Raw genomic sequence first — 12,297 nt, forward strand, 5'->3', positions numbered from 1 at the left:
GCCATCCTTGTTTTCCAGTTTCCTGAGATCTCTCCATACCCCCTAATTTAGCATAAGCAGACTTGCAATGTGAAATGTTCTTATTAATTGCAAAACATTAGTTTAGCTTAGAGTTTGGATGTTTCTGATTACAGCAGCCTTTAATTCTGTTAGCAGTTTGGTTCCTTCTGGATCTCTGTGGGGAACTATCTAGTTAGATTACTTCCAAGTTCTCTTTCAACTAAAGCTCTGTAAGTCTGTGCCAAGATGATTTAGAATGGGCTTAGCTCATTCTGCAGCAAAAAACATTAATGTCTATCTGTTTCATCTAACTTGGATTTTCATTTTTGATTCTCTGTAACACACCTATAACTATGGGAATATGCATTCATGTAAACAATTCCTCTTTATCCCCCAAACTATCTATACTAAACTTTGCATGTTAAATCTAATGCCTCCCCGCCAAAAAAACCCAAACCTAAATTGTTGCCCCATCCATGTCTGGGTATCCTTGAAGGCAGCAGTGCACTCAAATGTCCTAATGAGGAAATAGTAGCTTAAGGAACATAGTCCTGCCCCAGACTCAAAGCTTTCCAGCAACAACCTGGCCTCTTGTGGGTGATCATGGGATGCCCCAGCATTGGTCTGGCTCTGCTCAGTCCTCTCAGGGCAACAGGAAAAGTATCTGTATATTTTTTGGCAGGAGATGAAAAGGAGGGAATCATTTCCAGGGAAAATGTTTTAATTAACAAGACGTGATGATATCAGTCGAAAAGAACATGGAAACTAGTTTCATCTTTTTTTTGCTTAGGCTGCTGCCCTGGTTCATATTTATATAGATGGGTCTGTGCTGGTGACTCATGGTGGAATTGAAATGGAGCAAGTGGTCCATACTAAAATGATTCAGGTTAAGAATGCAAATAATTGGATGAAGTTGGATGTGTGTTTATAGATATGTGTATGAGAGAGAAACTGTACATGTATATTTTCTATTCCAAAATAAAAAGAACAGGAGACTTTAGCCTTGACTGCTTCAACTGTTAAGCTATCAGCAGAAACTGAGTAAACAAACCCATTTGCAACTGACCTTCTGAAAAGAATGTGGCAGAAGAGTCTTGGGTCGTCGTATTGCTAAATGAGATAGTGTGTTTATTTTCTCCTTTCCTTTGGTTTTATTACCAAGTGAGTTGTCTTTTTTGAACCTTTCCTGGGCAACAAAAAGATGTGTAAATTCTGATGTATTGTATTATTTCTTGTTTTTTTTTGTTCGTTTGTTTGTTTGTTTTTACAGTAAGAACTCTGAATAAACGATGTATTATTTCTTGTTTTGTTTGTTCGTTTGTTTGTTTTTACAGTAAGAACTCTGAATAATCAATAATATAAATTACATTTAATTTTTTTTTTTTTTTTGCGAGGCAATCCTTGGTTGACTTCACAGATTGCAAGGACCTCCTCAGCTTACAATCCCTTATTTTATTTTATTTTTTTGTTTTTTACACCTACAGCACCTGGTCTTCCTAGGTGGTCTCCCATTCAAGTACTAACCAGGCCCAACCCTGCTTAGCTTCCAAGATCAGATGGGATCAGGCTTGTTCAGGGTAGCATGGCTGTAGACTTACATTTGATTTTCTAACTGAACTTTACCAGTTTTCTTTTGGCTCATTTACTTTAGATTAATTTTTAGCTACTGTTTTTATTTTGCTAATTACACTAATAATGACACAGATTATAAAACGTTTGTAAGAGGTAAATAAAAAAAAAAAGACCTTACACAATTCCATCGCTTAATAATAATCACTATTTTGGGTTCTTTCCATCTTGACTCTTTTTTTTTCCCAAAAAATTGCCAACATGCTGTTTATATAGTTTTGTATTCTGTTTTTTTTTTTTCCACCTATTCTTAAGTAGAGTGACCACTTCTGTCATTAAGAATTCTTTGCAATCATGATTTGTAATGTGGATGTATATATAATTTATTTAACCTTCCCCAATTGTTGAACACTTTAATGAATATTTTTACATAAACTTGTGATTAAATCAATGAATATTTTCTTAAAATAGGTTCCCAGAAATGAAATTACTGGTCCAGACTATATCTTAAATCATTTGGCACATATTATTGAATTGTTTTTCAGAAAGTACCCATATCATTACACTACTAACCAACATTGTATGTTATGGATAATTTAAAAATTTAGATAAATCGATAGGTGAATGATAGTACTTCTTTATTGCTTTAACTTGCATTTTTCTGATTAGAGAGATGTTGAATATATGTTTTTTCACATTATTGAAAATCGTCTGGTCATATTTCTCCATTTTGGGGGTGGGACTTCAGCGTTTTCCTTATTGGGCCACCAGAGACCTTTATGTTCTAAGCCTATGCATTTTGTGTAGACACTCTTCTAAAAGTCAATAATACAGAAGAACAGGCCTATGTCCTTGTTACAGTTATGGGCAAACTCTATTAACCTATACTATCTGAAGGAAAGAGGAGAATTTTGAAACAGTTGAAGTTAGTAATATGATTTTCTCCCTTCCACTAAAAATAAAAAAAGAAAAAAGCAGCCAGCTAAGTCCTTATGCTGGCCAGCGGCATCAGCACCATCTCCTGTGATCTCATGTAGGTACCATTGTCTTTTCTCACAAGAAGCACTCTTTTCCTAGAGCATCTCCAGAAATGTGGATAATGCATTTCCTCTCTGATAAGGCCAACTTTGTTAGAATTTTGCAGAGTGTGGGATAGGCGAGGCCTCAAAGGTGTTGATTTCATGATGATAAAGAAAGACATGAAGAATTTCCTCCTGCTGTGGCATGGGGCCTTGCTTCCTCCCCACAAAGGTATTGCATACAAGAAAGTCAAAGAAAAAGAAAGTGTGCCCAGACTTGGGGTCCAGACTAGCTACTGGGTTTTTAGAAAGAGGAACTTTTTATGACTGGAGGAATTCGTGGTTCTGCCCACTACTTCCCATTGTGTATATGAGAGCTTCGCACACATGCTGTCACGTAGGCATTTGCATGAGTCTGACTAACCAAAGCATTTGGGTGAAAAAAAAACAAACCAAAAAACCCTCTCTTCTAAAATCTAGGTGGCCAGTCATGAATTAAGGACACCACTGGCCAATGTCCATCTACATGGAACAAGCACAGAAACCGTTCCTAATACAAACTTTTCTGGAGGTTCTATGGTAGCAGATCTCAATGGATTGGCAGTAAAGGTAGGAATCACTGCAGTGGCATCCAAATCACTAACCCTGTCAGGACCAAATATGTGGGTGGCTCTCAGAAGATGGTGAGAATTAATCCAGACCTTATCTCCTCCCCACACCCTCTCAGTAAAAACTGCCCTTTCCCGTCTCAGGTTCGGCCAGTAGTAAGGCACTCAGCTACCTTCCTGAGCTGAAATAGCCACCGCTTTTTCTCCCTCATCCTGACATCTCACTGGTCAACTGGTCATTTCAGTTCTACTCAGGTATGTCTCTGTGTCATTTCACTTCCAAGTTGCAATAATATGGTTGCTGTGACTCAGATTCTCGCCTCTTGCCAGCACCATTGCAAGGCTGTCTCTCCGCCCCAGTTCCATTGCTTTTCACTCTGGCTTCATGCTGCCAGAGCAACCTTTCCCACAAAATAAATGCTGTGTTTATAAACAGTGGCCAGTAGTGTGCCATCAGTTTTTCTGTTAAGTCCTGACCTCTTAGCAGTCTTACAAGGTGCCCATCCTGGGTGGTCACATTTCAGCTCCATCCCCATGAAACTTGTCACATCACTTCTTGTAGGATCGGTCTCTTCCTTGTTTATATTCCTTGGGCCTCTTAAATAAGCCTATGTAATGGCACATATCATGTGATTTTGAAATTGCTGTTTATGTGAAATTATGATTATAATTTTAATTTAAAAAATAATCCCTAGGATGCTTGTCAAACTCTCCTAAAGCGCCTTGAACCCATCATCAGCAAGAATCCTCGAGGCACCTGGAAGGATTGGGTAAGAATCACCGTTACTTTGTGTTTTATGTTCAGAAAAAAAAAAAAAAGGAAGAGGAACGTGAGATACATGTGTGAATTAAATATCAGTAGAAAGAGCACTTCAACAGGTACTGCAGTCACATAGTGATAAATAAAGGCCCTTAGGCTGTGGCATGTGGAAATCTTATAGTATGGTGGAGGAACTCTCAGATCTAGGAAAATTCTGTTAGAGAAAAAAAATAGTCTTCTGTCCAGAATTCTTCTTTTAAACAAGAATCAATTAATGTTTCTTCCTTTGGGACCTAGGTATTTTCTAGATAATAGCTGTAAATCTGTTTATTCTCCCTCTTGGGTTCCACTGTTTCTAAAGTGGGAAGAAAACACTAGAATCTTTTTATGAAAGTAAAAATCATATAAACATTCATTTAGAAATAAGGAAACAAGCCATTGGGTATATATTCAACTAATAGTAGACACTTGATGCAATGGAAATATTGAAATACTTCTTTTGATCTACTTATGATCTAGTTGGAAGAGAATACACGTTCTAAAGTCAACTAGCAAATTTTTCAGGGTAATAGATTCTAAAGTATCAGATGGTATGAATGGTATTGATAAAGGGTAATAGATTCTAAAGTATCAGATGGTATGAATGGTATTGATAAAGAGTAATAGATTCTAAAGTATCAGATGGTATGAATGGTATTGATAAAGGGAATATGTGTTGTGCTGACTGTTCTAGAATGTCACTTTAAAAGCGTCGATCTGTAGATAACATTTGAGAAGTCTACTTAGGAATGGTCCCTGCTTTCCCATAGAGTTAGGACTTATTCTATAATTCATATTTATGGGAGCCCTCAATCCTTTCTGGGCATATTTTTTTCTGCCCTCTGTCCTGTGCTGCCTGGGCTCAGGAAGGCTGAGAGAGTCTCCTTGGAGAAAGCTGGGCCGGGATGCAGTGCAAGTCAGTCATCCACTATCTTGAAATGCTGCTATTTAGCCCACTTTCTTATGTAATGGTTGCACTTCTCACCTTTTTCTGTCTCAGACTTGAGAACTTGGACCTAACCTCCATTTTTCCATTTATGAGTCAACTGTGTGCACTGCAGAGTCAGGAGAACTTTTGGTGTAAATGGTACAATTTAGCAAAATTATACCCCTCTCCTAAGACTATTATGGATACATGATATGAAATTTAAACATCCAACCACCCACTGTTTACTGAAACGTCTCATGTTAGTAGGATAAGTCTTTCCAGATGACTGAATAAAAGTCTTCATAAGCAGAATACGCATTGCCCTCTGTAGTCCATACAATAAGTGTAACATATCATGGCATCACTTATTATGGTGCTATGCATTTGAACAAGTGCAGTAAACCACGATTGCCTGTGGAGATGGAGAATGCCGAAAGGAATAAATTAATCTTGGTCCTTCCTAATTAGTACTACTGATAACTTTATTTAACACATAGTAAAATTTAAATTTAAATTACAAGTGGTTCTTATTTTAAACATTCTTATTGTATCACGTGATATTCTCCTTTCACAGGTACAGGCTGCTTTTGACAAAAGTATTAGTCTCTTGGCTACTGGATACTTCAGGTAAATAATCCTTTCAATTGCATGCTATGGAAAATAGCAGTGATATCTTGAGGAGAGTTTTATTTCTGTTTGCAATTTTGGCAAAACTTAATTTTGTACTTTGTATTAATCCACTATTATAAAGAATATTTAGCTCCTCCCTAATCCAGCTGTCCAGACAGGGTAGTTCTAGAGGTTTCTCTGGGGGTTAGTACAAAGCACTAACAGGAACCCATAGTAGTAGTTGACCTTTAGTTGAAAACTCAGTCTATTACTTAAGTTAAGAAATGAAGGCAAGGAAATGCAAATTAACCCCTTAATGAGATAAACACTACACTTTGTAGACTGGCAAACAACAAGAGATCTGACAATAACTATGCGTTGTCAAGATGTGGGACAACTGGAACTCACATACTTTGGAAAACAGTTTATCTAATTGTTTTAATGGAAGTGAAGGCCATCAGAGAGCAGGGTGATACAGAGAGAATTGCCTGATTTGGGCATTTTGCTCGTTGTCATGGGCATCCCCACGGCATTGGCTGGCTATGAGGAGGACGCACTGGAAGCATTTTCAATGGCCACCTTGGGCTGAGGGGAGCAGAAGAGAAAAGGGTAAAAAATGCTGGCAAGCTGCTGGCTTATGCCTCTCTTTTACCATGACATTCATATGGGGTCCTTAAAGAATTGCCAGGAACAGAGAAGGCCATGGAGCCTGATGGTGGGAGCCAGAGTAGCCACAAAGCCTGACAGCCCAGGGGCCTGATCCCTCACACGGGAGGCTGAATCCTAGACCCTGAAAGACAAATGTGCTGGTGTGAACTTTTTAAGTAGTGTGTGGTGTAAAATGCAGGTGGAATTCCCCAGATCTGATGACAATAGGATTGCATGAGCCTTTATTAGCTCAAAGCATTAGGACAGATAACCATACAGTCAGCAGTTAACTTCTAAGCATAAGGAGTCATTGGTGGGGAGTGATTGGATGTTTTTGTCAAAGCAAGTAAATAAGAAAGACGTAAATATTTATTCAACACATTTATTGAATTATCATGCACTGGCACATCATTGTACAAGTATACCTCTCTGGTTTGCGGTGCCTACAAATCGAGCACAGCTCCTAACAGTTCTGTTTAATCATCACGTTCTGCAATTAGGAGATGATCACATAACAACACTCCTCAAGAATTCTGTTTCCTCCAGGGGTTATGAATCAAACATGAACTGGAAGACAGGCGAAGGCCACCCTCTTGAATATTTTGTTTATGGAGCCGCCTGTTTTGAGATTGAAAAAGACTGCCTGACAAGTGCTCATAAGGTCAGTACCAACTGGGAGGGGCTTTAAGTTGCACTCCAGATACACTTAAATTCCACATTTTCTATCTATCTGAGCACCATGGAAGCGCCATATATTTGGCCTCAGGATAATTTCTTTATATTGCCAGAAGAAAATAGAAGCTGAGCAATTGCCGTGGTGCTATGGCTGCTTCCATGCAAAACAACCAGTGGCCTCTCTTCTTTATTTCCCTGGCCTTTTTAAATGGAATCAGGAAAAAACAAACAAACAAACAAACAAAAAAACACTTCAAAGAAGAAGCACAACCTAAAGAGGGCTTCCATGTAGACTACTGATACAACTGGCAATCCTAGCCACTTATGTGAAATGTCATCATATGACATTCTTGAAGGATTTCATTAACATCCACAACCTACTAAAAAGACAGAAGCTACCGTCTTTTATAACCTAATATCGAGGTGACATACTATCACTTCTGCCATATCCTATTGGTCATGTAAACCAACACAAAGGGTGGCCTTCGCCTGTCTCCCAGTTCATGTTTGATTCATAACCCCTGGAGGATAAAGTGTAGGACGGGACTACATAAGGCTTTACCCTCATGGTCCAGGAGGCGGGGATCCTTGAGGGCCACCTTGGAGGCTGGCAACCACAACCTACCAGCGCTCTCTCCAAACCTATCAAAAAACAAGGAGATACAGTAGTAAACCCATAGCTTTGAAAGCAAAACCTTCACTAACACTACAGAACTGAGAGCACCTCCCACACTTCCAGCTGAGGCCAGTTGTCCCGTGGCAGCCCTGCCTTGCTAACTGGTGTCAAAGAGAACTTTACATTTCATTGTGTCTTTAAATAAGAGAGTGGCTGAGGTTTTATTATAGCAGAACATTCTAGATCACTATCTAATTTTCACAAGAAAAATGTTAATGAAAGTTCTTCATCAAATGAGGACACTCTTGGGTTGCCTTTGTTCCATTAATAATTATAAATAGAATCTGTTTGTCATGACCATTAGGAGACCATTATGTCACATAAAAGAAGGCACAGACCTGTTGGAGAGCAAAGGCGTTACCGCCAGCCTGGCTGGGCCTGCTGTACTCCTCCTTATTTGCAGGTTATCAGAGAACTTTTGGTCACCAAGTTGTAATGGTACAATTTCTGCTCTAAAAATGAAAAATCTAGAACAGCAGATAACAATGAAAAGACACGTCGATGCAACCTAAATTCTGTGCTTCAATAAACATCGCACAGCCAGTTGGACTCTGGATGTTGGGTTGTGTGGTAGCCACAAAGTTTTGCAACAAGGATCATGAGGGCCATAGACATTTTCTGTTTTCTGTGTCATATCTTATGCCTTTTGCAGTAGATTAAACTCAGGATGTTACCTCACTCGGCTGGAACCAAAGTCAAGTAAATATCTTTCAAGTAAATATTTTTCTCTCCTATTGTTTCTAATAAAATGTGATCAGTGCTTAAGCTGGTTAAGAGTATTTGTATAATTCTGAAATTTATACATGATAAACTTTGCAACATAATAAAATATTGCTTCTTTCTCTTGAAATATAATATGGCCCAAAGAAAGGTTCTATACCAATGCTGTCCAGGCAGAAACTGTTTCTCAGCTTTCTGTCCCTAAATTGTATTCATCACAGTAAACATTTTTACTTTTTTTTTTTTTTTATTACTAGAACATCAGAACAGATATTGTCATGGATGTTAGCTACAGTATAAATCCAGCCCTTGACATAGGCCAGGTATGTATAATTGATTTGCCTCACTTCCTACTTATAAAAGCCAAAACTGCTTTGGAGATCTACAGGGAAAACATGGCATCCAGCTTTATTCATCATCTTATTTTTCTAGCTTTTAGCCTATCTATTCAGGTCAGCCACAGAACTCAAATCCCTTATTGTTTAAAAGAGTGAAGGAAAATGAATGAATGAATGAATGAATGAGGGAAGGAAACAAAGATGTTTTAGGTAGTTTTGAAGAAATATACAGTCTGTGACTGGGGAGCTTGAATGAGGCAGAACTAAGTTTAGAGGTGACAGAATGAGTCCCACATGTCTGGGATAGAAGTAGATGTAGTGCTAAGTGGCGAGACCTGGACATATGATGGGCTTCAGCTTCAAGGAGCTTGAAATTGGGCTGAGATAACAGATGTCAAGTAACTGCTGCAGTAGTGATTAATAGGTAGCCTATTTTGCCCAGATGGCTTTTATTTAAATTTGAAATAATTGACAAGATTGTAAAATCACAAGCTGTTTTATGTAAATAGTCAAATGTCTAGCACATCTCAGACAGCATTTTAAAGCCATCCAGGAAGCTTAGCGAGCACAGAGTTCAAACCCTTTATATTACAAGAAAGGAAACTGAGTCCAGAGATGCGAGGCCAGCCGGTTCATGTGTGAGGATAGTGTGATGACATGACAGGATTCTAAAGCCCTGAGAGCCTGTCCTAGTGTGATGAGGTCGGCGGACCCACCAGACAGAGAAGGGTGCCTGGTAGGAAGAAAAAATTAGGGCATTTGGGCTACAGGCTCTCTGAGCCCTCTTCTAGAGCTAAAATTTAATGCCATGCTGAGATTTAAACTCAAGGCCTTTGACTTTGAACTTAGCACTCAATAAGATGTTTAAAAATGCTTTTAGGTAAACTGTGAAGTAAACTTTCAGAGGCGTGCTCCAACACGTGCTGAAAACCCTCCTACACTGTATTTTAACAACTCTGACAAACAGCATGAAGTTGAAATGCTACTGTTGATTGTTTTCTCATATATAGAAATTCTAATTATTTTCTTTTTGCCTCAGATTGAAGGTGCATTTATTCAAGGCACGGGACTCTATATAATCGAGGAACTGAATTACTCTCCTCGGGGTGTCTTGTACACTCGTGGCCCAGACCAATATAAAATCCTGCCATCTGCAACATCCCCACAGAGTTCCACATCTCTTTATTGCCTTTGTCTCAAAACTCGAATACCCGGTATTCATCTAAGGTAAGCCATGCTCTATGAATAAATGCATACTTATGTGATATCTGTGCAGGGAGGGGCGACATTCATCTCTTGGTTGCTTGGAGTTTTTACCAGAATTATAGAAGAAAAAGTCCTGTTAAACATTTAAATTATAAAATAATTTAGCAACATTATAGTTTTAAAAATACTCCAAATCTTGGAGCCTAACGCAAACGACTATTACCATCAGATTGCCTCTGATTTTTCATCTTGCAATAATCATTTTCATGCCTTTATCTCCGTTCTCCATTTGGGATCATGTCCTTAGGCTGGAATCCTAAGAATGGGAATATTGGGTTTAAATAATAAATTACTTTTTTAAAGGTAAAGCCTTTCTCCATTTGGAATCATGTCCTTAGGCTGGAATCCTAAGAATAGGAATATTGGGGTTTAAATAATAAATTACTTTTTTAAAGGTAAAAGTTATATATATCATATTTTATATTTTATATGTGCACATATGCACCTATAGCTGCACATACACGTATATACATAGGTATGTACAGAGAGTCATAATCTAGTTGACTTGTTTCCCTTCAAAAGTCTGGGAGAGTCTGGGATGTTCCTGGGATGTTCGGTGTTTTTTGCCATCTGTGACGTGGTGAATGCAGCGTGATAGGAGAGAGGCCTGTTGGGGGCATTGAAGCTCAGGAGTCCACTGACCCTGGAGAAGATTAGAATGGCTTGCGAAGATAAGTTCACAAAAATGGTACGTTTTGCTCATAAAATTCTGAATTTTTGTCCTCAGTCCTTGTGGTCAAGTTTCATTAACCCATCATGATGGTTTCACATGGAAGAACCCCGAGAGCATTTGAGCAGAAGAGCTGAGTGGCCCTTGAATTGCATTTTTCTATTAGCCTGGCCCTATCTGGCCTGCAGTGGGGCTCAGTTCTAAACCACTTGAAAAAGTTCATTTTTAATTATCAGTTGAATGTTCTTCCTGTGTTTTGTTTTCTTCCTGGAACACATTGATCAGGAATAGAAGTGCAGTAACTGTGCCCTGAACCTGACAGGCCAAGAACATGGGCCCCTCCAACCATCTATCTCAGTCCATCCCAAGCAGGCACTTGGAGTGTGTGCAATTCCTGATTCAAACGGGAGTGGAAAGGGCCTTTTCCCAGCCCCCCGTAGCAGGAATCCCTCTTGCGTCCACACCCCTGCTGAGTAAGCATCTCAGCTATCCTTGGTCACTTTCAGTGATGAGATTTTTAATTGTGGGAGGAACTCATGTATTTCACAGTGACGCCTCTGACTATAAACAAGTTATTCTTTATTTATTCTTACATTGAGGGGAGAGCCCCTCCTAGACCTCCTCTCACGCTGGCTCTTTGTGGCACTCCTTATAGCTTTCCTAAGCCCCATGAACCACCTCTTCACTCTGGAGAAGCACAGACTGATTCCACTTTTCACTTGTCCCTCTCCAAGCACAGGATGATGACTCTCGTAGCTGCCCTGCCCCACCCAGTCCTCTCCTGGATTTCTCCATTTCTCCTGCTGTCACTGCCAGACTTCTCACTGCCATGGTTGCCAGAGTGGTTTTTCTCCTATTTGTATTCTGCTATTTTTCACCTGTCACAAACATTTTCCAAATGCAAACATACAAATTTGTCCTTTTGTTCTAGATCCCAAGAGATAAACCTAGATCCTATGTTCCTTGGAATGTACCCATATGAATCAAGTGCAAACTTCCAAAGAAAATGGAGCGACTCTTCCAACACAGCAATCTACCCAATCTCTGCGCTCTATGATACTAGGTCTAAAAGACAAATTTTCATAGTTCAGAGATCATTTCACAGTGTATTACTTTTATAGGATGCTGATTTTAAACACACCCGTTAGATTTTGATAGATATGCTTAAGCAATTTAGAAACCATATTTTAAATGGCATTATTAATTGATTTCCTCTAGAATGATATTTTCATTCCTCTGTCCCTTAAACCCATCCAGCTGAATGGAATAGAAGATGACTTGTATGATTCATATTTGGTTTATATTGACCAATAGAAATTATACTGTCTAGTGAAAAGCAATTTTCTAAATAATTTTATTCATAGTATGAACTGTAAAGGATATTCGCTTTTTACTTTATATACTTTTGCATTTTTTAGTTTTTAAAAAACGTACGTTTTATAATTTAAAACAAATTAATAAACAAATACATTTAACACCCAGAAGCACCCCTGAATTCAATACATTTATGTGATTTAGTTTTATCCACTAAAGGTTTTTGGTTCTCTTTCAGCAGGTCGCCCCCGGGGTGGGGAGAAGTATGCATTCTGTAAGAACTGGATTGAGATTGAAGTTCCAAATTGGTTTAAGAGTGGAGGAAAGTTGGGGTAGCAGAGGAAGGTGGAGAAATAAGAGGGTTGGGAGCATAGACAGACAGGATTTGATTGGAGGAAACACTCAGAGAGCCAGCCAAAACCGCCCCCAGGGCGGCCCCGAATGGCTGCCATGCTCCC

General features: G+C 39.0%; 2 pseudogenes; one reads left to right on the forward strand and one right to left on the reverse strand.

The window, feature by feature from the left end:
- Positions 1 to 11,660, forward strand: part of LOC102879362 — a 55,039-nt pseudogene extending 43,379 nt beyond the window's left edge.
- Positions 1,476 to 1,594, reverse strand: LOC112470810 (annotated as a pseudogene).
- Positions 11,661 to 12,297: the final 637 nt, after the last annotated feature.

Source organism: Pteropus alecto, unplaced genomic scaffold, assembly GCF_000325575.1.
Source record: "Pteropus alecto unplaced genomic scaffold, ASM32557v1 scaffold3, whole genome shotgun sequence".
NCBI classification, from domain to species: Eukaryota; Metazoa; Chordata; class Mammalia; order Chiroptera; family Pteropodidae; genus Pteropus; species Pteropus alecto.